This window comes from Protopterus annectens, chromosome 3.part0 (assembly GCF_019279795.1).
Source record: "Protopterus annectens isolate FY-2018-M chromosome 3.part0, PAN1.0, whole genome shotgun sequence".
Classification (NCBI taxonomy): Eukaryota; Metazoa; Chordata; order Ceratodontiformes; family Protopteridae; genus Protopterus; species Protopterus annectens.
Window position 1 is genome coordinate 209,145,837 of NC_056731.1, and position 26,541 is coordinate 209,172,377.

Consider the following 26,541-nt stretch of genomic DNA (forward strand, 5'->3'; position numbering starts at 1 on the left):
TGGATATGCAGCAGTCCCATCAGGGTGGGATCTGAGATTGCTTTGTATTCCAGACAGAGGTCACCTCTGAGGAGTCTGTAGGAGACTAAGTAAAGGGACAGGGCTTTTAGCCTATCTGTGTAGGGTAGATGTTTGAGGCACTTGATTCTTATTTTGGCAGAAATGTATGGTGAAAATACAAAAGTAGGAACTTAATCCTTTTTAGGTAAACAGATAAGAAATCAAGAGCATATCATACAGGAATTATATGATGTTTCTTGCAAAGTTGTAACAGACAAGTGCTCCATTTTAAAAAGAACTGAAGTCTACATACAGGAATATTATAGTGAGACAAGATGCCTGGAAAAGGCTAAATGGGGCCTCAAACACTTTTCACAAAAGCTTCAAAAATTACTTATTTAAGGATATTTCATTTGAAGAGTTGCACAGATATATAAATAAAGGGTTGATACTGCTCCAGGGATACATGCTATAGGATACTAGTTCTGTAAAAATATGTAGGCGATGAAGAAGGAATTTTGTTTATGGGCTTTAAATGAATGGTTTAGAGCAGGATGTATAAATGGACAAATAAAAGGTATATAAAAATTATTTTTGAAGAGAAATGATAAAAGAGTTTTATGAAACTGGTGGCCTTTAAGGAATATTGTTTATATAAGTATCATGAATATCTTAAAGTATAGGTTTCAAAATACTGTAAAATAAATTGTTACATAAGGAATTTATGGAATTAAAATAGAGAAGTTAAAAAAATGCAAATTCATATTCTAATCAAAGAAGTAGTATGCGAGATAGTAGAAATGAACTAGATGTCAAAACCATTGTCTGTGATATTCAGAAAGCATTTGACAATGTTAAACAGCAAAAAACTCCAAATATCAGACATGTTGAGCTTTTCATCAGCAAACTGTTTTTTTTTTTTTTTTTTTTTTTTTGCTGAATAGCTTAATGTGGCCGATATTTGGAGGTTTAATTTTTTTTTTTTTTTTTGCTTATTGGCTTGGATTTTTTACCTCTAAAACAGTTAACCTTAGGGTTGTTCCTATTTGCTGATTTAACAATGATAAACATTAACACTCTAGCATATATTATGTGCATATAAACTACCATGGCAGATTATTAGATTCTTAAAATCAGTATATGAAACCACCAATGTACAACCTCTGGTAAATGGATGGATGAGAAAAGACATACATATGTATGGGAGGGCAGAGGCTTCATCCACCTTAATCATGTGTGCTAACCTTATCACTACCCATACCACTGCCCCTAACCATAGCCCTGCACATTACATTACTAAAACCCCTTTCCATAACAGTGCCACATCAAAAGACAAAAGGATGCAAAACAGACAACACAAAGCATGCATAGCACAGAATCTATCCCGTTACCTAACCCTTACTCTAACTCACAAACACTTGCATATTTACAACTGCTACAACACAGTCTTGCAGATCTTCATAAACACCACTTTTTCATTCAAATGATAATTTTCTTACACACTCCTACTTACCTATACTATATAAAATTAAATTCAACCATATTTGAGTCACACAAATGAGCATTCACTCATATCTGCATTCTCTTTTTTACACTAGCAAAAACATTTCTACAAAATGTGTATACCACCTTTGGAGTTGCAACTACTCATACACATGCTTGTGTGTTTGTGGCTGAAAAGGGTCAGTTGACTAAATTCACTAGTCCACCTACATGGTTAACAAAAAAAAAATATGTACATATATATATATATATATATATATATATATATATATATATATATATATATAAAATACACAGACACACGTGTATGTGTATTTGTATTTGTGTGCATGTGCACGTGTGTCTGTATATTCTGATTTCCTTTCTCTTTCAATTAGCTTTATTGAATTTATTTTCAGGGTTTTTTTAGGAAACACATGTCACATCATCATGTCTAGCATTTATTTTCCATGTGAACAAATTACTTGTAACCCAGATAGTACTGGTATTTTTCCACTGGTGTGTAAAATCTATAACAGATATATGCAAAATGTAATCATAAGGCAGACAGTTCACATAAAAAGATGTAATGTATTGAACTTACCCTACTCAAATTCATGTTTTCTTCCATCATCGTGAGGAACAGTCATGTGTTGAGTCCTACAAGTAAGCCAAAAATATGCTTTGAACTTTATGACTTGTCTGTCTTGTCTGTCTACTTATGCATCCTCTCCTATGCAACTTACCTCCCCACACATACCTATGTCCCTTCCCCAACATTACAGTCTCATCTTAAACAAAAAATGGGCACTTGTCCCCACAAAAAATATTGCCCCATATATAGCTCTCCATTTTGCACACATGTCCACTGGACACAAGTAATTTGGTCCAATTGGCTTGACAATGCAGTTTTGTTGTCCTCACCCCTCTCTCTGGGGTGTGAGAGTCCAAATTCAACTACAAAATCTGACAAAGTGCACAGCTGTAGCTGAACATGAAATGGATAGCTATGGTTCTTTCCTACACCCTTATGGCACATCCCTACCTACTTTTCACTATGTTTTCCCCCATGTTTGAACCCATTTCACCAGTTGCCTATCACTCCCTTTTCCTTTCTTTATATCTTTTTAGCACGGGTTTGTGTGGATTTGCACAGCGAGGCATGGTGCAGTGCACTGCACTGCTTCGCATAGCTAGGCTTAAATGAGATTTAATGTGCTTTAATGCTTACATGTGTTTTTAAATTCTCAGTCACATGTACAAAATAAACACCTCAGCCATGTTTCATACCCAGCTCCCTCTCAACTACAACCCACTTCATTAACCCACCATGCCACACAGATCTTAATTTAAACAGGTGTTCCCAGCAAACCATAGTGAATGCCACTTACAGTCATTAAGCCTGGAACTGAAATAAAAACTAGGCATGTAATTGAAACAAACACTATTGGGAGAAATGGGACTGCACCCTGGACTCTGGTGCAATAATACACCAGTACACAGCCAAAGACATAATACTGGATGCACATGAGGCCTGTGAGAGCAGGTATATGTGCCCTTTATCAGCAACCATTGGAAAGACACCTGCTAAGGCAGCAATGACAAAGTACATGTACAAATGGGACCCTGGAGCAGAAATACAAGCATATAAAGCCACGCACATACTGATGGGTGTAGATATGCTTCTCACAGCCTGTATATATGCACATATATGTTGCAAATGCACATGCGTCTGCAGTGACTCAGTAGGTCAGTCTGTTAAATGTCTTACATTCAGTATATTTTGCAACACACAGTCCAAGGTTCAAATCCAGTGTTGTTTTGCAGTACAATTACATTATTTTGAAGACAGCAAGTAATGACTGACTCATACAATCAGAATCGACACAGGTTACTGCAACATAATGCACTGCTACCCATTTGTGCAAGTCAAAGGCCTGCAGGCAGGAACACACTGCACATATCATGATAGCCTAGCTATATGTTTCTTACTACTCTGTTATCTACACTGTATCATAACAGATGTTCCTTAAACACATGCCTTGATTGGACCGTACAGGGTACCCTTACTCTGGCTCTGATGTAGTGACAGGACTGACTCAGCTGCCACAGTTACACATACAGCATGCTGTCCTTCAAAGTGTTTGCAGTCACCTCTATGTATGTATGTAAAGGTAGCTGCTACAGACCTACCATACCTCCCAACCCCCTGGAACAAGGGGTCTGGACACAGCCATTTGTAATAGGGTTGCAAAGGCCCACAGACAGGGACATATGTAACAGTTTTCTCCTACAAGAGAATAACAGCTATTGCAGTAGCATGCATATTCTGATTGGTATGAAGTCTAACACTCAAATGTGTCTCTGTCCTTACTGACCTCAACCAACAATATTTGCCAGTGAACTGCTAGATGACCACAATGTCATGGGACACTGACCACACATATGAGGTGAACCTGTGACATACTGCATAAATCTCTATAGCTGACAGTTATGCTACCTACCCTCTGTGATGCTGTAGTCTCCACACTTCAGTAATGTCCATCTTAACAACTAAGAAATGGGCCCAGGTCTACATTAAGGTCTTGTATATTGCACTTTGGTGGAATTTCATTGGCCAATGATAATTCAATTCAGCTGTGTTGGCTGCAATTAGAAATTCTAAGCCACAGAGTGGTGCAGAGGAAATTACCTGCTAATGAGCAACACCTTAAAAGACAGGCAGCTGGTTATGGGGAACAGGTCTATATGACACGTAACTCACACAGAGAGAGTGTAAATCCAAAAGATTACCAGAAGCAATGTCCAGCAAAAGAATATTGCATTCCACCAGGTATGTAAAAGATTTCTTCATATTACTGGATGCAGATGGGAGGATGGTAGTATGGGGAATAGAGGTCACAACAGTAAGTCTGTCTTCGATCTATGCTAATGACATGTCATTCATACCCTCCTCTCCTGCACCTACAGCTATGTCTCACAAATGTCCCTGTCAGTCCATCCTACAATGATTGGCTGTTACAAGAAAGCTAGTGGATTACACATGCTACATATTGACAATAAGTAAGGGTATACACTCCTGTAACATCAAACAATGTACTGTAATTTATCTCCTCACATTCAGGCACTGTCTCACAGACATAGTTCTAATATTTTAGAGGAGTTCCTGAATGTCCCTGATGTACTCTGGCTGCTTCTCTTAACATTTGTCCATGTTTGGTTGACAGCTGTGCCTAACATACCTGTCAACATCTTACAGCAAGAAATCCCATGTAGTTGTTGCAATACCACACTGCTATTTGTCTGGCACTGGTCATATGACATATTAGTGGGTGTTTGCCCATGGGGGATACACCATAGTACAGTAGATTGCAGTGCTGGGTGTAGGAACATACAGCATAATCTGTCATGGCACACAGAGACATACCAAAGTATTGCCACTATCTTGGTGGTATCCACACATGTAGTGTGTTGCCAGACTGTGGGGTAAGATGTGTGAGGGGGCAGTGCATAGTGCAGGCCATCATAGACATGCTGGATCTGTACATAGTGGATGTCCATGTATCTGGTCCTGTAATGTGTTCCCCTTTTGTTGTCTTTCAGGAACCATGTATCACAAAAGACATGCCTCCTTCTCACATGTGGAGAATTATATAATACTGGATGGACTGAGACAGACAGCACCATCAGGTGTTATTGTCCAGGGGGAGGCATAATTGAAACAGCATTGTGGCAGACCTTATGCGGGTTGTCAATCACATTGGCCAGCAAGACAGGACCTATGAGCAAGTCCGACACTGGGCCACAGACATGCTGACTGCTGCACGACAAAGGGCAGCTGCTGTTGCCAGGGATCATGATGCCACCAGTGGAGGCCCTGCAACTGAACAACCACTCTCGGCCACAGGGGAATTCTTGGCAAACCTAGGAACACCTGATTGTTCCCACTCATCCAGCCATCCATACATCGTAGAGGCGGGTGCCACAGTTACCACAGCAGAGGAGCGTCCAGGTAGGCTTACTGTGTTCATCAGTGTAATACTGTATCAGTCATTGTGGCAGGCTCTGCATACCAGTACATGGGTGTCATGCCTATCTGCATTGTGGAGTGGGGTTTACCCATAGTTGTGCACACATACTCAGAATGGCCGCAATATACCCATCATCATGGTAGCTACTGTACATGTGGATATATGCACATATTACCTTGTAGTGCTGCAACATTTAGTTTTGCTGACACTACCTCTCCCTCACCTTTTCATAGGTTTGTGAGGTGTGGCCCAAGTCCATGGTCCTGTACCTGGTAAGTATGCTACTGTTTTGTATGGATCATATATACCCTATGAAAGTTATAGGTTGCCACATTGCCTTATGTACACATGTTGTGCTTTGCCATATTAGAATAATTGCATGTTGCATTCTGGAACAGTTATCTACAGTTCATAGACCCGGTAATCACAGATGTGTATGTCAACAAACATCAACACATTTGCTCTTATAGTTACGAGTGACTACACAGCTTAGTATACATGAAGCAATTCCTCCAAGATGCTTGTTCATACACAAAAGGGATGTGGTGCATAGTTGAGGCAGTGACACTAGTACTGGCATATCATTCTAAAGCTAGGTGCACTAGGTGTTATGTGAGGTTCTATCATGTATAGTGTAATATTGCATACCGTACAGGCAGATTGCACTGGCAACTTTAACTGGATGTGGCTGAAGTACATGCTATAAAGGCCTGGACTTGTCTGTGTATGTTGGTGTGAAGTTGGCTGTTGTGCATGGCAGTACAGATGAAAAGATGTGGGACTGGTAATGCAGTTGTGGAACCTCAGCTGTATGTGTCTGTATGGATTGCCATACATAATAGGGCAGGTAGTAATGTACTGATTTTGTCTTGCTTCTCACAGGTGAATGGGGGGTTGGGTTCTATCCCCCTCACAACCTGGTGTCAGTGTCTCATTGAACTCTGATGATGATGGTAGCCATAGTGAGGCACAGGTAGGGTTGTTGGGGGCTGAATCTGTCCCAGAGGTTGACATCCCTCTTCTGCCCCCATTGTCTCTGCACACAGTCTGTATACCCAGATATACCCAGTCACCAGAGGCCGCAGATATTGGACAGTCAGAGGGTGGTGACACTTAACAGAACAGTATGGCAACTATGGCATTAGCGAGTGTAGGCACTGGCCATAATCAGAGAGCTAGCAAAGTTCCACACAGGCAGATTGACAGGGGTGCTCATAGGAGGACTGCTGTCCATCCACCACCTGTTGCAAGTGTCACATCATGGGTCACTCGGCACCTGTATCGGGCCGTAATGGAGGCACAGGCACATTCTGAAAGCAACACCAGCGTGATGCCTATGGTATGGACACAGTACAGTCTGACATCCGTGACTGCCTCCACCACACTGGGGACACCCTGAATCAGTTCACTGATGCAGTGGGCAGATGGTGGGTTGAGACAGTGTCTGTCTTAGACTGCACATTATCTGTGCTGGAACATTAAATAGGAACAACATTTAGACTCATTATTATAACTTAAGCATTTTTAACATTTTTTATTTGATTCATTTTAGGACATAAAGTAAAAGGTTTTTAAAATGTTGTATCACTGTGACATGAAATGTATTTGTATAGGATGTTTACTAAATGTTTTTAAAGTTTTACAAATGCTACGGGGCTTTTTTAAAAAAGGTATTTCCATGCTGACAGTCATTCCTAAGGAATGATATAAATGGTTATTATGTACATATTTCTTTAAAAATAAGGGCAAAAGTTGTTGATTTAATTAAAAACAGTTGCTCTAATTACGTAGTGCACATTTAAATACCAATTGTAAATGAATTGGCTGTTGTCTGAGGAAGTTCTGACATTATCAGAACAAAAATCGCTGGTAGCGTTTAACATTTATTTGGTTGTTCAATAAAAGTGTTGTTACAAGTGCCGTTTATTTGGACAAACAATGTCCTGTGACTTGGATTATTACTTGGACTATTACCTTTTTACTACCATCTTTTAGGTTCATAGGTTCATAGGTTCATACTAGGCTATCTGCCCTAGGGCATTTATAAGCCTAGCCATAGTGTGTTTGGCTTTCGCCACCCATTTTAAATTAATTTTGCTATGCGTTTTTTGAGGTTAGTATACTGTGCCTCTGTCTAACAGTGACACAGAAGTGATAGCCGGGGTAAACCTATGATCTCCCATCCACTCATCAAGATTCCTCTTGAAGAGAGTCAATGTGGGACTCTGCGTAACCTGGACTGGGATTTTATTCCAGAGTGAAGGGAGCCTCTGGGTTATGAATCTGTCCCTCCAGCATGTCCTATTTATTTCAGTGCTGAGGTTCAAGTCTCTCGAGCGCATAGCTCGATGGGATTTGGATTTTCTGAGGTGCAGCATGTCCATTAATTCTGGGTTGGACATGGCTTTATATGTCAGGCACAGATCGCCTCTGAGCAGGCGGTATGCCACTGAGTAGAGCTGGAGTTTCTTTAACTGGGCAGAATATGGCATCTGTTTGAGCCCTTTGATCCTCTTGGTGAGGTACTTATGGGGTCTTTCCAGTTGCTGCAGGTGTCTGGTAAGGTACATCCCAAAAGGGGCATTGTACTCAATTATGGGCCCGATGAGGGATGAGTAAAGAGGTACGATGACCTCCCCTGATCTAGATGTGAATTCCTTCATGATTAGGTGGGCTATATAAAATGTTTTTCTAACCACTTTGACCACATGGTTGTCAAATGAGAGATTGCTATCAACTTGGGTCCCCAGGTCCCTAATGACTTCTTCTGTACTTAATGAATTGCCACCTATAGGTTCATAGGTTCATAGGTTTATACTAGGCTATCTGCCCTAAGGCATTTATAAGCCTAGCCCAAATTTTTGTGGCTTACGCCACCCCTTATATGAATAAATACTGTGCCCATTAGTTTGTTGTGCCTCTGTCCAGCAGTGACACAGAGATGATTCCCGGGATAAACCTACGATCTCCCATCCACAGGTCTAGATTTCTCTTGAACAGAGTCAGCGAGGTGCTCTGCCTCACATGGACCGGGATTCTATTCCACAGCATAGGGAGTCTCTGAGTGATAAATCTATCCCTCCAGCACGTCCTATTTATATTCGTGCTAAGGTTTAAGTCGCTTGTTCTAGTGGTTTTGGTGGATTTGGATTTTTTTGAGGTGGAGCATGTCCATTAATTCCGGGTTGGACATGGCCTTGTATGTCAGGCACATGTCACCTCTGAGCAGACGGTATGCGACTGAATAGAGCTGGAGTTTCTTCAATCTGGCAGCATATGACAGATTTTGGAGTCCCTTTATCCTTTTGGTGAGGAACTTTTGGGGTCTCTCCAATTGCTGCAGATGTCGGGTGAGATACATCCCGAATGGGGCATTGTACTCGATCATGTGGTAATTTGTGGGCACTTTGTTTTTGCCAAAGGAGATGACTATACACTTTTTGGCGTTTAGCTTGAGGCCATGGCTCTGGCACCAGTTGTCTGTTTCTATGAGGCCCTTTTGGAGGATGCTTGTGTCGGCTGGAGAGTTGATTATGGCACCCAGTTTGCAGTCATCTGCGAACTTGGTCAGCCACAGTCCTTCTGTGTTGGCCTGTACCACCGAAAAATATATACCGAACAAGAGAGGTCCCAGGACTGAGCCTTGTGGGACGCCACTTGTAACTGGTTTGGAGTCTGACATGGCTCCAGCAATTCTAACTATGTGGGTTCTGTCCTTGAGCCAGTTTGCAACCCATCTAGTGACATAGGGGTTTATATTTAAGCTGGTGAGCTTATCTATAATGCCCGAGTGGGGTATTGTATCAAAGGCTTTTGCGAGGTCCAGGTAGGCTGTGTGGACCACCTTCCCCTCGTCAATGGCCTTGGTGACTGTTTCAAAGAAATCAACCAGGTTTAAGAGGCAGGATCTGCCCTTAAGAAAGCGAAACTGGGTAGGATCCAGTGTCTATAGGTCCCCAATATCTTTATTTATGAGGTCCATGATGATCCTTTCCATAGCTTTGCAGACCAAGCAAGTCAGGCTTATGGGGCGATAGTTTCCAGGATCCGTTGAGGCACCACCTTTGTGGAGAGGGACCACTGTTGCTGTACGCCACTCTTTGGGTACATATCCTGTAGTAAGGCTAAGATTGAACAGTAGTTTTATGTTTGGGTTTAGCTCTTCTTGGAGTTCATGTAGACGCAGCCGGGACACCATCTGGTCCCATTGATGCTGTGTTTTTGCTTTGGAGAGGGCGGCTCTTACCTGAGCATCTGAGATGTCAGGGGGCAGCACTCTGTTGGGATAGATATTTGCCCTTTTGGTGGGGAGAGGGGAGAAGTTTGCACTGAACCTGTCAGCTAGGATGTTGGCAATGTCTGTGGGCTTGGTGTATTTTTTGTCATTTTGGACTAATTCTGAGCATATCTGGGAATTCCCACCCAGGTTCCTAGCATAACTAAAGAAAGCCTTGTGATTATCCTTAGTGTCCTGTGCAATTTTTCTCTCGAAGCTGGCCTTAGACGATTTTATGAGTGCCCGTAGTTTTTTGCTAATACTGCTCAGAGATGCCTTCCCTTTTTGGGATTTTGCTCTATCATGTAGTAGCTTCCTCCTTCTATTATGTAGTTTGTTTATGGCTGGGGTCCACCAGACAGGACGTCTGCCTTTCGAGGATTGGGTCTTGGTTTTATTTGGGATTGCATGATCCATGCATTCCTGAAGGTGTTCATAGAATGCATTTATAAAGGATTCTGTGGTCTGGGCCGTATTTTCCACAGGCCCGGGGCTTTGAAGGATTTCCTCGGTTTTGAGGCGTGTGAAATTTGCTTTAGAGAAGTTTTTCACTGTGGTTTTCTGGGCAGGGGGTGGGGTCGGGATGTGAATATCCAGTGAGATTAGTTTATGGTCTGATCTTACCAGTGAGGGATACACTTCTGGTCTGGAGCATAGTGTCCCCATGTTGGTGATGATCAGGTCCAGTATGTTTTGCCCTCTTGTGGGAGTGGTAACAAGTTGTTCCATAGCATTTGAGTTTATAAATTCTAGGAACCTTTGGGCTAGGGTGTTGGAGCTAGAGTAATGCTCCCAGTCTATGTTTGGGTAGTTGAAGTTGCCCAATATAATGGTGTTTGGAGAGACCTTCATATTTTCCAGTATTCTCAGGAAGGCCAAGTGGGGTTCCTGTATTTGGGAGGGTGGTCTGTAGCAGGCTATAAACTGGAAGGCAGTTTTACTCACAGTCAGCTGCACATGGATAGTCTCTGATGCTTCGTGCTGTGCCACCAACCTGGAGGTGTGGGTATCTTTGACGAATATTGATACTCCCCCTCCTTTTGTGGTTCGGTCCAAGTTTTGCGGCCGAAAAGTATGGTATGAGGTATAACCTGGTAGTGCTGGGGTGCTCTCGGGAGCCTTGAACCAGGTTTCTGTTACTGCACAGATATCGATGTTCTCCATGCTAAGGAGAGTTTCGAGTGCATGCATCTTGAGGTTTAGACTTCTGGCGTTGAGTAGCATTACTCTTAGTTTCTTATCCCTTATGATACCTATGGAGGTGGGTTTGTCTTTTGAGCCTTGCCTAAAAAAGGCACTATGGGGTAGCAAGAGCCTTTGCCAATATCCAAAGCCCAGGGTGACAGGCGCAAGCCGTCCCTAGCAAAGCATCGTGGCTTGTTGAGCATGTCATCCCAGGCTGACAGGCATTGGATCCCCTTTGAATGACACCAACACTTAAGCCAATTGTTGAAATTGATCATCTTGTCTTCATATTGTGGCATCATTCTTGGTGAGGGTAAGATGCTACTCAAGGTCAGGGTCATACCGGCCTGGGCTACATGCTCAGAGAGCTCCTCTATGTCTCTTTTCATGTAGTCCAGGGAGGTACATCTCAGGCCATTCACACCAGCATGGACAATGACTAAGTCATATTTGTACTTGCCTTGGAGTGACCTGAGTGCTTGTGTTATGTGGTGGATCCTAGCGCCTGACAGGCAGCTCACCGTGACCCTCTCCTTGTTCAGCCTGGTGAGCGGGATGTCAGTGTGCCTGACGATAGAGTCAACTGTTACAAGTGTATCAGGTGTGTTGTTTAGCCTTAAGGGCTGTGACTGTTCGGCACACTGGCTTTGTGAGTTATGTGTTGCACGTGTTTTGTTTTGGGGTAGCGGTTGCTTGGGTGTCTGCTTTGGAGGTCTCTGCTGCTTAGGCAGGTTTTTATTTAGAGCCTCCGAGTATGTTTTTGTGTGTTTATGTGTTTGGTTTGTTGTCGTGGTAGGTCTATGTGAGACTGGAATTGTAGTGAGTGTGGTTTCCTTCTCCTCCTGACTGGTTACGCCAGTACTGAGTTGAGAGAGCTTAGCCTCCAGTTTGGCTATATGGTTGCATCTCTCACATGTGTTGGAATTTGTTGGGAGGAGGAGAGGGTTGCCTGTGTACATGAGGCAGTTGTAACATTGCCTCAAGATTCCCAGATTCACCTGCTGGATTGGAGAGGAGATTGACAACTGACCTTTGGACATGCTAGAATAGTATTGGGAATTCCTTTATAATTGAAAAAAGGGCCAATGGGGAGCAAGGTACTCAAGGGGAGTTTGTGAGGGTGTAGTGCTTTTAATTTTTTTAGACCTGACTTATATAATTGCTTTAGTGAGCAAGTGCCAGGTAACTTAAATGCAATGTGTTACAGGTAACCTAAATGCAAAAACGACAAACAGTAACTTTCTTACAAGTGAAACAAGGAAATAAGTACAGTAAGCAATGCAGATATCACTAGGGATCCACAGAAGTGCTAAAAGGCCGTTTTAGGTGGAATTAGCGTTTCAGGAAATAAACAAACAAGCATACAAATAAAGCTAGATTCAGCAGGCCTGGATCTAGTCTATGCTACAACAAACAAGGTGTACCAATTTCAGTAAGAAACAGTTAGAATATGCAGGCACTATAAGCCTTTAACCAGATATTCCTTGCTCAGAAGGGCAGAGTCCAGCCTCTCCTCCCACAAGAGTGCAGACCGCAATCCTTCCTAACGTAAAATAACTGGCCTGAAGCCCAAGTGCTTAAACCAGAACTAATACACTTTTAGAATAACAGACACTGAGCTCTCAATCAGCAGTTCCTAACTTAGAAGGATGTAAGCTGCCTGTCCTGCCACCACAGTGCAGGCCACAAACCTTCCTAATGTAAAACAACTGGTCTGAAGCCCAAGTGCTTAATCCAAAAGACTTAGAAATGATAGCTACACTTTAATCAAGTTACTACCAGCAGTAATAAATACAACTGAATACTTTAAAAAATGCCTGGATTAGTGCTCAAGTTATACAAACAAAGCTAGATTCAGCAGGTCTGGATCTAGTCTATGCTACAGCAAACGAGGTGTACCAATTTCAGTAAGAAGCAGTTCAAATATGCAGGCACTATAAGCTTTAACCAGAAATTCCCAGCTCAGAAGGACAGAGTCCAGCCTCTCCTCCCACAAGAGTGCAGAACACGAACCCTCTTAATGTAACATAACTGGCCTCAAGCCCAAGTGCTTAAACCAGAATTAATACACTTTTAGAATAACAGACACTGAGCCCTCAATCAGCAGTTCCCAACTTAGAAGGATGTAAGCTACCTGTTCTGCCACTACAGTGCAGACCACAAACCTTCCTAATGTAAAACTGGTCTGAAGCCCAGGTGCTTAAACTAAAAGGCTTACAATGAGTTACACCAAGCAGTAATAAATACAATTGAGTACTTTTAAGATGACGCAAGAGCAAAATAAAGTAAGAAAAAACACAAATACAGTATTTTTTTTTTTTTTTTGGAAAGAGAGAAAGAAAGAGAGAAAGGAGTAGCAGAAACTAAGCTGGTTGGCCTTCTCAAATGCTCTCCCTGTACTGGGTAGAATGAGGTAATGACACTAGACTGGGAGGAGGGTCCCAGATCAAATTTACACTAGGGGCGGGCAACTGCAAAGCCACCAACTATAAAAACACTATACCAACAGGGAGGGAGGGTGGGAAACAAACTGCAGAAGTGTTACTCCCAGCTGAAAAGCAGCAGTGAGCCTTTAAATGAAAGTTTTAAACAGCTAAAGGAGCCATTAGAAAAAAGAGTTTAACTGCAACAAGTTATCATAAACAAACAACCCAACAGATGCTTAATAAGAGTGGACAATTTCCAGTTAATACCTCACACACAGTGAAACTAGCTAGAAAAAATACACAGTACACAAAGTGCTATAAACAACAAAGAAATAAAGAACAAAATAAACAAAAACAGGATACTTAATGCAGCTGACATTACCAACGTCTTGTTCTTACACAGTTGGCTGCTGTCAGATTAAAACCCCTACCTATCTAGCATTACACACTATAGCTTGCAGTACTTATTGCATGCTCCACAGAGATTATCTGATATTAGACTGTCAGCCAGCACTTTTAAGGTGGATGACATCAGCAGGCCTTGTAGAGAAGGGCAATTTCGAGGCCAGCAGCTAGTCACAGGACCATAAAATGCATAACCATTGCACAGAGATAGGGCATTTGGGCATGGCCATTGTGCTGCAAGGGAATATATTTACACTGACACACACACACACACACACACACACACACACACACACACACACACACACACACACACACACACACACACACACACACATACACACACACACACACACACACACACAACACTTGGCATTTGTCAGATTAGAACCCCTACCTATCCAGCATTCCACAAATCACAGGTTATGTCTGTTATATATGTGGATGCAGGCACAGTACTTGTGGAGTACACAAAGTGGCCTTGTGTTAGACAGCATGTGGGGCCTGCAGAGTGCTACTGCTTGGTACTGTTATTGTATTTAGTGTCCTAGGGGAGGAATACCTGTTGATATCCCTGCTATATATGTACAGTTACCAGAATAGCCATATGTGGCTGGTTGCAGTTAGATAGGCAGACATATGGACAGGGACAATATGGCTTGTCCAAGGCATGTGTTGCAACCATTATACATTACAACACCTGCTGACCCATATCTGTCTAGTGGGTGACATTCCACAGGCACGGGGGTCTGTGGGTCAGTGGATTATGTACTGTTGTGGCCTTGGTCTGGTTCCATCAGACAACTGTTGTGATGTGTAAGTGCAGATAACCCCACCATTCTGAGGATATGTGGGGACATTCGTACATTCCTCCACACACATATATATAAATGTGTATAACAAGGATGTCCCTTGAAATGTTGTTGTGTGTGTAAATTATGTACATGTGTTATGCAGATATATGTGGAGAGTCTATGTATTATCGTTCTTTATATCTCTCTCTCTCTCTCTCTATATATATATATATATATGTATATATATTGTAATCATATGTATGTGTGCCACATACTGGTAGGTACACTAATCGTGTTTGGGGGGATAGGGTCAGACAAATATGTATATGTAGCTGTCTGTATGTACAGGCATATTTCCACATAGCAGGTATTTGTGAGGAAGAGACACCAAACTTGGTCAAGTTAGCTAGTGTAGGAGCATGCCCAGTATGAATGTCAATACTTACAAGGCGACTGCAAGCCAGAGCTACCTGTACTCCAGTCCGGGATTTTGTGTGTTGCAGACATTGGGAGCTGCACCTGTTTCTACAGTACTGCATTTCCCTGAAATTGTCCAAGGCATTCCCCATCTGATTTCTGTAGTTAATATGTGACTGGGGTACATGATGTCACACCAGAGACAACAGTCTGCATACCTGTTGCTGTACCTGTTTTCGCAAAATCTCCATAATTTCTCCCCATATGTCTGGTCTTCTCGTACATTTATGTTTTTCTTGTCAAATATTGTAAAATATAGTCACTGAATTTCTGTAACTGCTGATACATTTAAATGACAGCCTTTACATCCTGGAGGTAATCTGTCCTGTTGCAACCTGCTGCTATACTTGCCACCTTCTGGGTTAATCAGAGCATGTGCAATGTCTGTCTGTAGTTTTGTCCCTTTGTCCCCCATTTTCTCTGGCTTTGTCCAGCTTTCTTGTAGTAACAGACTGAGGGGTATGACAGCCTGTGGGAATACCACAATATGAGTACCTCACATGCAAAAGATATAGATACTGCCAGATTCAAACCATCAGCACCATCACCCATGCTACTGTCCCTAGCCCAGTGAACAACAGTCACCAGATAGAGAGGTTTCATTCCTCACACTATCAACAGCATACAGACATACATAGTCACCCTTGTGTTACATGGAAAATACAATGTGTGGCCAGGTTCTATGTCACAGCCCTTGAATTGTCTGGTCTGCTGATATACCATTGGAGACTTGCTGTTACAGGAGTTGTATGGGAATACTGATGTGTTGGGGTGGGGGATGACCAGCCCATGCTCTGCTGGCATAGACAGTAGTGCGACTGTCCTGAGACCCCACTGTTTGCCATCTCCCTTGAACAATGTAGTAGATTCCTCAGCCATGTGGCGTAGTGAATATTATGAAGCACATACTATTGGACTGAGTACCTCTTGTCCCAACTGGTTGTTAGATCTCCGCAAGTAGCCCAGTAACTCACTATATTCCTTTTCATACATGCGGCAGGTCCATACATACCCTTACAAGTGGTGTATAAGTGAGTGACTTACCTTGCAAATGCAGCAGTTGATGAACATGTAGTTCAAGGCTTTCTCTGTCTGATGCATGCAGTACACAGCCAGTACATGGTTAGGTACAGGTTGTGTGGGCTGGCTAGCATCCGTTTTACTATGTATGCAAGTCAGAGTAAGGTGTCAGTCCCTAGGGTCCTAGGTTGTTAGTGCATAGGCCAAGGCCAGGGCATACTGGGCATGCCTACGTCTGCCTGCAGGGATATCCTCAGGGGGTCCTCCTCCAAGTACCCCTGTGGCTGTGGTGACCTAGGCATTGGTGGGGGGCTGTGTATTCCTTCCCTTTGCTTATCTTGCCGCAGCTGTTTCTGCAGGATCATATTTTGTAGCATGGCACATACAGTGAACATGTATGCACATGTGGCTGGAGAGTATTGTAGGGCTCCACCAGATATAGTGAGGCACCAGAACCATGACTTCAGCAGCCCAAACACATGCTCCATGATGTTCCTAGTTTGTACATGTGCCTCATTATGGTGTTCTTCAGTGTGTGTGTGTGTGTGTGTGTGTGTGTGTGTGTGTGTGTGTGTGTGTGTGTGTGTGTGTGTGTGTGTGTGTGTGCGTGCATTTCTGATGGGTGTCATCATACACAGCTCCAGTGCATAGCGAGCATCCACCGGTAAATGGCTGTGTGGGATGCCCCCCCCCTAGCAAACACCTGGCACAGCTGTGATGCATGCCAGATATGGGAGTTGCGATAACTGCTAGGGCATTGCACACAACCTGGCAGCTGATGGAGAGATACCCCTTGCAGTTGACGTAGATTCTACCTTCCTCACTGGGTGGTGCTTTGATGTGTACATGATTGCAATCTATGGCACACAGTACTTCAGGGTAGTGTGCTACATGGTACAAGTGCTGCATACTGCTGGCCCTCACCTCAGGGGTGAGGGGAAAATAAATGTGCTCACTGGCATGTGGTAGCATGACAACTGGGAACTGGTAGAGTAACCAGGATGCTGATGCCTGTGAGACCCCCATCATGTCCCCAGTTGGTCTTTGAAAAGTACCTGTAACTAGTATCCTAAGAGCTACACATACCTTTGTTTCCACAGGGATGTGTTCCTCTCTATTGGCTCAGCATCTGAGCTGGGGTCGGCAGAGCTCAGTGAGTTCTTGTAGTATATCTCTGTCCACCCTGTAGCACTCTACAATCTCCACTCATGTAGTTCTTGGAAGGTTATTCTGGGCCTGAACACTCTTCTCCTTCTTAGTCTAGGCCTATACTCAGCAGCAGCATTGACCTCAACATCTTGCACATACATATGTAGCAGACCTTCAGCAGCCCTTACCATTCCTTCAGTTAAAACTCCCAAGTGTGTACTCCTCTGGTGCAGAGTATGGGGGTGAAATCCGATTGTAGGTTGTAGGTTGTATGCAACAATTATAGTGCTCTGCTGTAGGTGCAGCCTGTGTGATTCCACCTGCCAAGTACATCATTAAGGACTGTTAATGGCCCTAGTTTAAGTGAAACATGGGTGATCAGTAATTAATATATCATTGCCTTTCTCAGCCAATTATTTATTTATTTTGTTTACAACAGTCTTTCTTGCTGAGCAATGCACTGCACAAACGCGCAGCAAAGGTAACCATTGCTCAAAAGTCAGTGTACACGCCCCCATGAAAGGTCACACTCAGCACGGCAGTGGTGTGAGCAAACATGCTCAAACCTGTTGAAACACACACCCTGAAGATAAACAAAACTTAACAGACACTGTACACACCCCCTGCTCAGCAGAGCTCCATGCAAGCAGGCACCACTGAGAGCTTAGAAGTTCTCAGACACACCCCCGCCTTTGATGTCAGCTACCTCTTCTGTGGACACCAACACGGTTCTGTGCCTACATGGATGGGATCTGTGGACATGGATACCTACTTGTGCTATTCAGTCACCACTCATTTGCATAGGGATCAGTGCACGCAACCTGGAAACAACACTGTTCCAGGCACTGCCTCGTTAACAACAGAACCATCCCACCATTGTAGATACTGTACACAGGGTCCTATAATACATTACTGTCACATAGTAATAACTTTGGTTTTTACACTATTTGTTTTTCATAAAAGCATGTTTGCACACTGCAGCCCACCATGCAAACATACCCTGATAATTAAATGGTGGATAGTTTTGAACATATTTGTGTCTGCCATGCTATTTCTTCTCATCTACCTGCCCTTTTATAGCCCCTGTTATTTTTTGCATCCTGTGCACAGAATTTTTCCCTGTACACTATGGACACCAACAGGGGGTCTACAAGACTGCCTTTCTCCTTCCCGGATCACTCTACCTCCCTCATTTGCATGCAAATCACCTACTTATCAAGTGATTTGCATGCTATGGATACTTCTGTGTAGGCGTGCTCATGTGGGCTGCTCAGCACTGTTTACTGGATTGCACACCTGATTACTTTCATGTAAGCAGTGTGCCACAAAGCCCACATGGAAAAACGTCTGTGTAGGCTTTATTAAATTCCTCCCCACTGTATTTACTGTGCCTTATAAAATTCATTTTAAGACCTAGAACCTAAAGAATACTACCACTATAAAAATAGTTTGTGCTAAAGAGTTTGCCATTTATACTTCTTTCATAATCCCTGTGGTTCTAGAGATATAAATATTTGTTTGAAATAGGTTCATAGGTGTGTACTAGGCTAATGGCCCTGGAGCCTTTACAAACCTAACCCATAGGATTACCCTGGCATCATGCCACCCAACCTTAGTTCCTAGTGCCTCTGTCGAGTAGAGCCACTGGAGGGATCCCTGGGGTGAATTTTCTATTTCCCATCCACTCACTAAGATTTCTCTTGAAGAGGGCCAGTGAGGTGCTTTGCTTGACATGTATAGGAAGTCTTTTCCATAGCATGGGCAGTCTCTGGGTTATGAACCTGTCCCTCTAGCATGTTGATTGTGGTAATGAGGTTGAGGTCTCTGGAGCGTGTGATGCTGAGGGACTGGGATTTCTTTAGATGTAGAATTTTTAACAGAGCTGGGTCATACAAGGCTTTGTAAGTCAAGCAGAGATCGCCTCTATGTAGGTGATATGAGACAGAGAATAGTTGGAGTTTTTTTAGTCTGTCCATATAGGACAAGTGTTTAAGGCCTAGGATCCTCTTTGTGAGGTACTTTTGTGGCCTCTCCAGTTGTTGCAGGTGTCTAGTGAGGCCCATGCCAAATGGGGCATTGTACTCGATGAATGGCCTAATGAGGGAAGAGTAGAGGGAGACAATGACCTCTTACTTTTTGGATGCAAAACCCTTAGTAATGAGATCTGCCACATAGAAGGACTTTCTGACTACAGTGGCAATGTGGTGGTCAAAAGAGAGGTTACTGTCAACCTATCTTCCCAGATCTCTTATAAAGTCTTCTGTATTCAGTGGACTACCATCAATGTAGTAATTCAAGGGAACTGGGATTTTCACAAGGGGGATGATGACACATTTTTTGGCATTGAGCTTAAGGCCATGGTTCTGACACCAGTCGTTGGTCTCATTGAGGCCTTTCTGTAGGATGTCAGCATCACTTGAGGAGTTAATAATAACTCCCAACTTGCAATCATCTGCAAACTTTGTCAGCCAGAGTCCCTTCATGTTGGTATGGACTTCAGAGAAGTAGATACCAAACAGGAGAGGACCCAGAACTGGACCCTGTGGACTCCACTCGTGACTGGTCGGCAATCTGACTTGAAGTCAGCTACTTTCACACTGTGCTTTCTATCTGTGAGCCAGTTTACAACCCATCTAGTGATATAGGGGTTGATGCCTTGCTTAGTGAGTTTTTCTATGATTCCAGAGTGGGGAATAGTATCAAAGGCCTTGGTCAGATCAAGGTAGGCTGTAAGAGCCACCTTGACTTCATCCACAGCTCTGGTGGCTGACTCAAAGAAGTTGACCAAGTTGAGCAGGCATGATCTACCCTTAACAAAATCAAACTGTGTAGGATCCAGAGTTTGGAGATTCCCTATACCCTTGTTTTTTAGGTCCATAATGATGCATTCCATAGCTGTGCATATCAGACTCATCAGGCTAATGGGGTGATAATTCCAGGGTCTGTAGTCACTCTTCCTTTGTGGAGAGGGTTGACTGTAGCAGTGCATCATTCAGTAGGGACAAAACCTGAGGTGAGGCTGTGATTGAACAGGGCACACAGGTCAGGTGCCAGTTCACTCTGTAGTTCATGTAGAGCACAGCCAGGGATATTGTCAGGTCCCATAGAAGCTGTATTCTTGGCATTGGATAGTACTGCTTTAACCTGTGCAGCAGTAATACTGCATGCCTGGCAATCTACTGGTATTGTGATTGGTCCTTTGGGAGGGGGGGTAAAGTTAGCACTGACTCTGTCGGCCAGTATATTGGCAACATCTGTTGGCTTGGTATAGGTGGTACCATTGTGCAGTAACTCAGAGCAAATCTGGGTATTGTCGTGGAGATTCTTTACATAACTATGGAAAGCCTTGTGGTTGCCTTTACTATCTGCTGGAATTCTGTTTTCATAGCTAGCTTTAGAGGATTTGATGAGGGATTTCAAACTTTTGTTGAGGCTGATAAGGGAGTTTTTCCAGTCTTGGGACTATGCCTTATTCTGCATCAATTTCCTCTTTCTGTTGTAGAGGTTTTTTATGGCAGGGAACCACCAGATTGGCTTCCATTTTTTTGAGGAAAGTGTCTTGGTTTTATTGGGTATGGTGACATCCATGCATTTGTATACATGTTCATACAGTGCATTGGTGTATGATTCAGCGGTCATGCAACTATTCTCCATTTGCATGGGCACCGTGAAGTTATCCACCTCTGTTTTTAGGAGCCCAAAGTTAGCTTTGGAGAAGTTTTTCATGGTGGTTACCTTTGTGGAGGGGGGGGGTGAATTTCCAAGGTGATTAGTTTGTGGTCAGATCTAACCAGGTAGGAGTTTACTATTGGTGTAGAGAAATGGTCGCCCATGTTAGTAATGACCAGGTCAAAGATGTTACTACCTCTAGTGGGGGTAAGAACGAACTGATCCAGAGCATTGGAATTAATGAATTCCAGAAAGCAATGGGCAAGTGTATTGGTACATGAGTAATTTTCCCAGTTAATGGAGGGGTAGTTAAAGTTGCCCAGTATGAGAGTGTTAGGTTGGACCTTAATATTCTCCAGGGTGCTTAGGAACGTGGAGTGTGAATCTTGGGACATGTTTGGGGACCTAGAGCAGGCTACGACCTGAATCACTGTCTTACCCAATGTTAGCTGCACCTGAAGTATCTCAGATGCGTTATGTTGGGCCACCAGTCTGGAGGTGTGTGCATCCTTTATGAATATGGAAACACCACCGCCTTTGGAGCTTCAGTCCAAGTTCTGGTGCTGAAAGGTGTGGAATAAGTTATAGCCTGGTAGTGCAGGGGTGCTTTCTCCTGCCTTGAACCACGTCTCTGTTACAGCACAAATGTCGATGTTCTCCATTTTAATGAGTGCTTCGAGCGAGTGCTTCTTGAGATTTAGACTTCTAGCATTGAGCAGCATGACTCTGAGATTGCATTTGTTTGTAGCTGTTATGATGGTAATTTGGTCTTTGGAACACCGCCTAAAAATGTGAGGACATAATTTGATTCTGTCAAAAGGCTTAGGCTTCGCCCTTTGGAAGTTACAGTGCAACCTTCCTGAGATACATTTGGAGTGAATGAGTTAAAAAGCATCAGGTAACTGGAAGCCTCTGACCTTCCAGGGTGGGGGAAGTACTATTGTGCCAGGCAGAAAGGTGAAGGGAATTTGAGAATTCTACTTGTCTTTCCTGAGAATTATGTGCATATGTGAGACTAATAACTTGTGTGAAAGGCAAATACTGTGAGTAAGGGACACTGGAAGGAGTTTTGCTTCTCAGAGACAGTGTGTTGGAATGGACCAGTGGTGCTGTGTCAAAGACTGGGCTCTAAAGATGACCTGTGTCCAGTCTAATCTGGGGGCTGATGTTGACAGCTCATACACAAGATATTAGTACATGTTTCCTTTGTGATCTTGGGGCTAGGTTGCATTTTGTGAATTGATTATTAAGTTAGACATATGCTCTTGCTTATACTTTAACTTGCTAGGTACCACTAGTGGGACTTGAGATAGTATTCCTCTATTGTCAGCCATGACCTCTTATTTATATTTGTGTGACTGTGCATACCACTGATTGTGACACATTTGGTGGTCATTGGAGGGATTCAAACCCCTAGCCATGACATTCATCACATTTTGGTAAGCAGTGGTGGAATTCATCCCCATGTGTGCCACTGTCCATGACACTTATGAATATCTATTTTTACTTCAAAGCAATTGTGTTTACAGTAAATAATAATATTCTGTCCCTAGAAAGAACAAGTTACCATCCAGGTACAACATCACTGTTTGGCTATTATTTTTAAACTATTCTATATCAAGTTGCTTTCTGAGAAATGAAGGTCTACTGTCAGGGTCTTTCTGGTTAGTTCTTCTATGTAAATACATTGGTTTATTTGTTTTTTATATCCAACTTAGTATTATATTTCATGACATGACACTAGGATGTGGGTTTGCTAAATGCAGTACATGCACTTTAAATTTCCTTTGGCTGACACAGTGCTAGAAGAGGTCTGATCAAGAGATACCACTTTTCAATAAATAAATAATAAATAAATAAAAGGGGCAATGTCCTGCAATGGTCTAGAGCTTTCTCACTTCTCTCCTATCTGCAGAAGGTTTTCTTTACAAACAATTGAGATGTAAGTAAGTGGCAAATTAGCTCAGATGGTTAAGCTTTTTAACAACTAATGCACATTATCTTGTAGTCCTGAATTTATTTTCCTTAGCATCTATTTGCAGGCTATGAGATTGTGAGTAATACATTTAAAAACACTTTATTATTAGGGTGAACCTGAAAACAGGCATTTGTGTATAGTGCACTTACCTCATTAACAAATGAATGAAGTAAAACTAAAAATAAAATCTCATTCCATACAGACATATGCCAGGACTCAGAAACAATTAACATACTACTCTGCACAAAATAGCCGACTGAATAGTGACAAGTAGGTGAGGCCAATTCAGAGACATGGGTAGTGAGATGGCACTACCAAGGAAAATGACACAACCAATATCATGTGCAAATTACCCTATAATGAAATTCTAATGTGCATCATTACAGAAATGAAATTAACTGAAGGCAAAAGAGGGTAAGCAAAATGGCAACATGACTGAGAAATGTACAAAAACAGCCTGACAAGATACTCTACAGGGAAAATTCTTATTTATTGGTGAACAGTGGGTGCTATATATACATATAGATTGCATTAACATGTTAGGAGTAGCATTCGTAATATCTAGACAACATATGTTAATGGCCGTTCTTGCTGCCATTGTCCACAGCATTTGATATCATTGTCCTCTTCATCACAAATGGATTCAAGTGCACCTAAGTTAACCGAGCATCAGTTGCACATCAAGGACTTAGTTAAATGCTATTGTGTGGACAAAAGCACATTAGAGCTTGATTACATGTGCCATCCTTTGAGACCTGTGGACTACCATTCCCTGTGGATACTAAGGTGTGAGTTGGGGTAACAATCCTTGCCAAGAGAAAACCCTCCAGTGGCCAATATGGACCATGGTGGGTGCGTCACAGATGTACGATGCCATGCTGCAGCATGTAGAGGCAAGTATGTTGATTTCCATGGATCTCAAAGGAGAGAAACACCACCATGCAGGCATTCCATGATATAGCCAGTTTCTCTGAGGTTGTAGTTGCCTTTGACTGCATCCACATCACCATCCATCAAGTACTTGCCTGGTGCACACAGGCATCTGTTATGTCAACTAGAAGGATTTCCATTTTATCAACTATCAGATGTTATTATGTAGAGTGCATGGTATTATATGAATATATTTGTGCACTACCCAGGCAGTTCCCATGATTCTGACATCTGGTACACATCCAATCTATGCCAATGTTTTTTACTGGGTATTTTTCCATACAGGCATCTTGCTGGTGACTGTGGATTTGCCCTGGAGCCATGTCTTATGACAAAGATAAGAAACCCAAAGAGCATGGCTGAGATGACATACAACCTTGTAATGTCTTAGACCTGCAACATCACTGAGTATGTTATTGCATTGTTGAAGGTTAATTTCCACTGCCTAGGTTCCTTTGGTGATACTCTGCAGTATTTTTCAGAGACCTGCAGTACGATAATTTACTGCATGTGTAATGCTGCATAATATACTTGTATGCAAAAAGTTAGAATAGGTAATCACCATCAGTGGGGAAGCACTGGAAGAATAGGTTGCTGTGGAACCACACACAAGTGTGAAATACACCATGACACTGACAGAGTGGTGGCATCTCGTTAACAACTATGCCCCAGATTAGAGACAGAGTAGAACTGATGCATGCAATATTACACCATTGATATGTAGTACAGTGGATTGACTAGCCACATTTTATATCAGACCTAACCTGTGTAACACAGTGGGGTGGGTAAGGCACAGTTATCATCATTTACACAGGTTGGGTGGGGTACAGTAACAAGGCTGGATGTGTGGATGAAATGTTATATTAATGGGGCCTGATAACACAGGATGCCTCCATAATAGCATAAAACCTGACTTATTTAGCCCACTGAAACCTCTATTCAATCATAGCCTCCAAATAGGCCTCATGTCAAGCAAATGGAGGACTACAGCGGTTATCCCTCAGCACAAGCGAGGGCCATGCATAGACCAGGGAAGCCATGGACCCATAAGCTTGACTAGTCTCATATGTAAGGCCATGGGAAGAATAATTATGCACATGATAAACAGCAACAAAACAGGAAACCATCATTCATAGGATCATATGTATTGCGGTTTCCTCAATGGCAGGTCACACTTACTCATCATCATCATCGGCCCCCTTTTTCCCATTTTTTTCTACATGAGGTCAGGGTATTGTTTTAACTGTCACCATCTCTCTCGATTCAGTGACACACTCCTGCCTTCTTCAACACTCATGCCTGACTGTCGCAGATCTTCTTTCACACAATCCATCCACCTCTTTGCTGGACATCCTCACTTCCTCTTACTTTCTTCCTTTCTGTACCAAATCATCTTCACCAGATTATCATCTGCTTTTCTGCAGGTGTCCAAATCCCATAATCTGTTCTCTTTGATCTTGTCTGCAATTGGAGCTACTTTGGCTTCTGCTCTTATGTCCTCATTTCTTTGTCTGTCCTACAGTGTGTATCCTACCACCCTTCTCAGGGACTATATTCCCATCACCTCTAGCTTCTTCAACTGTTCTGCCTTTACTGTCCAGGTTTCTGTACCATAGAGTAGTACTGGTCACACCAATGTCTTGTACACTTTACTTTTCAGCATCTTTGGCATTCTTCTGCCATAGACTACACCTGACACTCTACGCCAGTTGGCTGCAGCCCCTCTGCTTCTAGCTTTGACCTGTTCATTCAGACCTTTCTTCTTCTCAACCACCCCTCCCAGATACTTGAATCTGTTTACCTGTTCCACTATCTTCCCTTCTATCTCTATTTACAGCTTCTTCTGATTTCCTCAATTTGCTGCCATTATTACTGTCTTAGGAAGACACTGTCCAGTTCGATTCTCAGCTAGAGCGTCTTCTGCGTGGAGACATGCGTGAATGGGCTTACCTTCGTTGAAGGTTGTGCATCAGGGCTGGTAACTCGGCATGTAAAAATCAACTACCAATCATTAGTGGACCAGAGTTCCACTGTGGCGACCCCTAACCGGGAAAAGCTGAAAGACACAACATCACTGTCTTATCTGTGCTTAGTTTCATCCCATGTGCCTTCAGTTTTGCATTCCATTCTCCTCTCCTTTGCTGAAGTTCTAGCTCAGATTCTGCCTGTAATGCATGCAGCAACTTTGTTGATCTATATCCTCCAACCTGTTTGTTAATGTAGTCCATCACCAGTATGAACAACAATGGGCTCAGGGGTGAACCCTGGTGTACATCCACTCCCACTGGGAACACCTCTGTGAGGCCGAACACTGTTCACACTTGAGTCATTGGGTCCTTGTACATAGCCTTTCTCTAATTCTACCAATGTTTCTAGGACTTCAAACCACTGCAGTATTGCCCAGATCAACTTTCTTGGGACCTTGTCATATGCTTTCCTCAAGTCTAGGAATGTCCAGTTGGAGTCTCTCCTCATCTCTAGCTTCTTCATACCTACTCAACCTGGTGGATTTCTTTGACAAGGTCACCAAAGCAATGGATGAGGTCAAAATGGTGCATAGTGCCTACCTCAACCTGGCTAAAGCAATAAACACAATACCCCATTCTAGCAATGTAGACAAGCTCACAAAACTAGGTATATGGCCCTACATCACCCATTGGATAGCCTGCTGGCTCACAGATAAGACTCAAGAAAACAGCAAAAAGGCCAGTCATTAGCA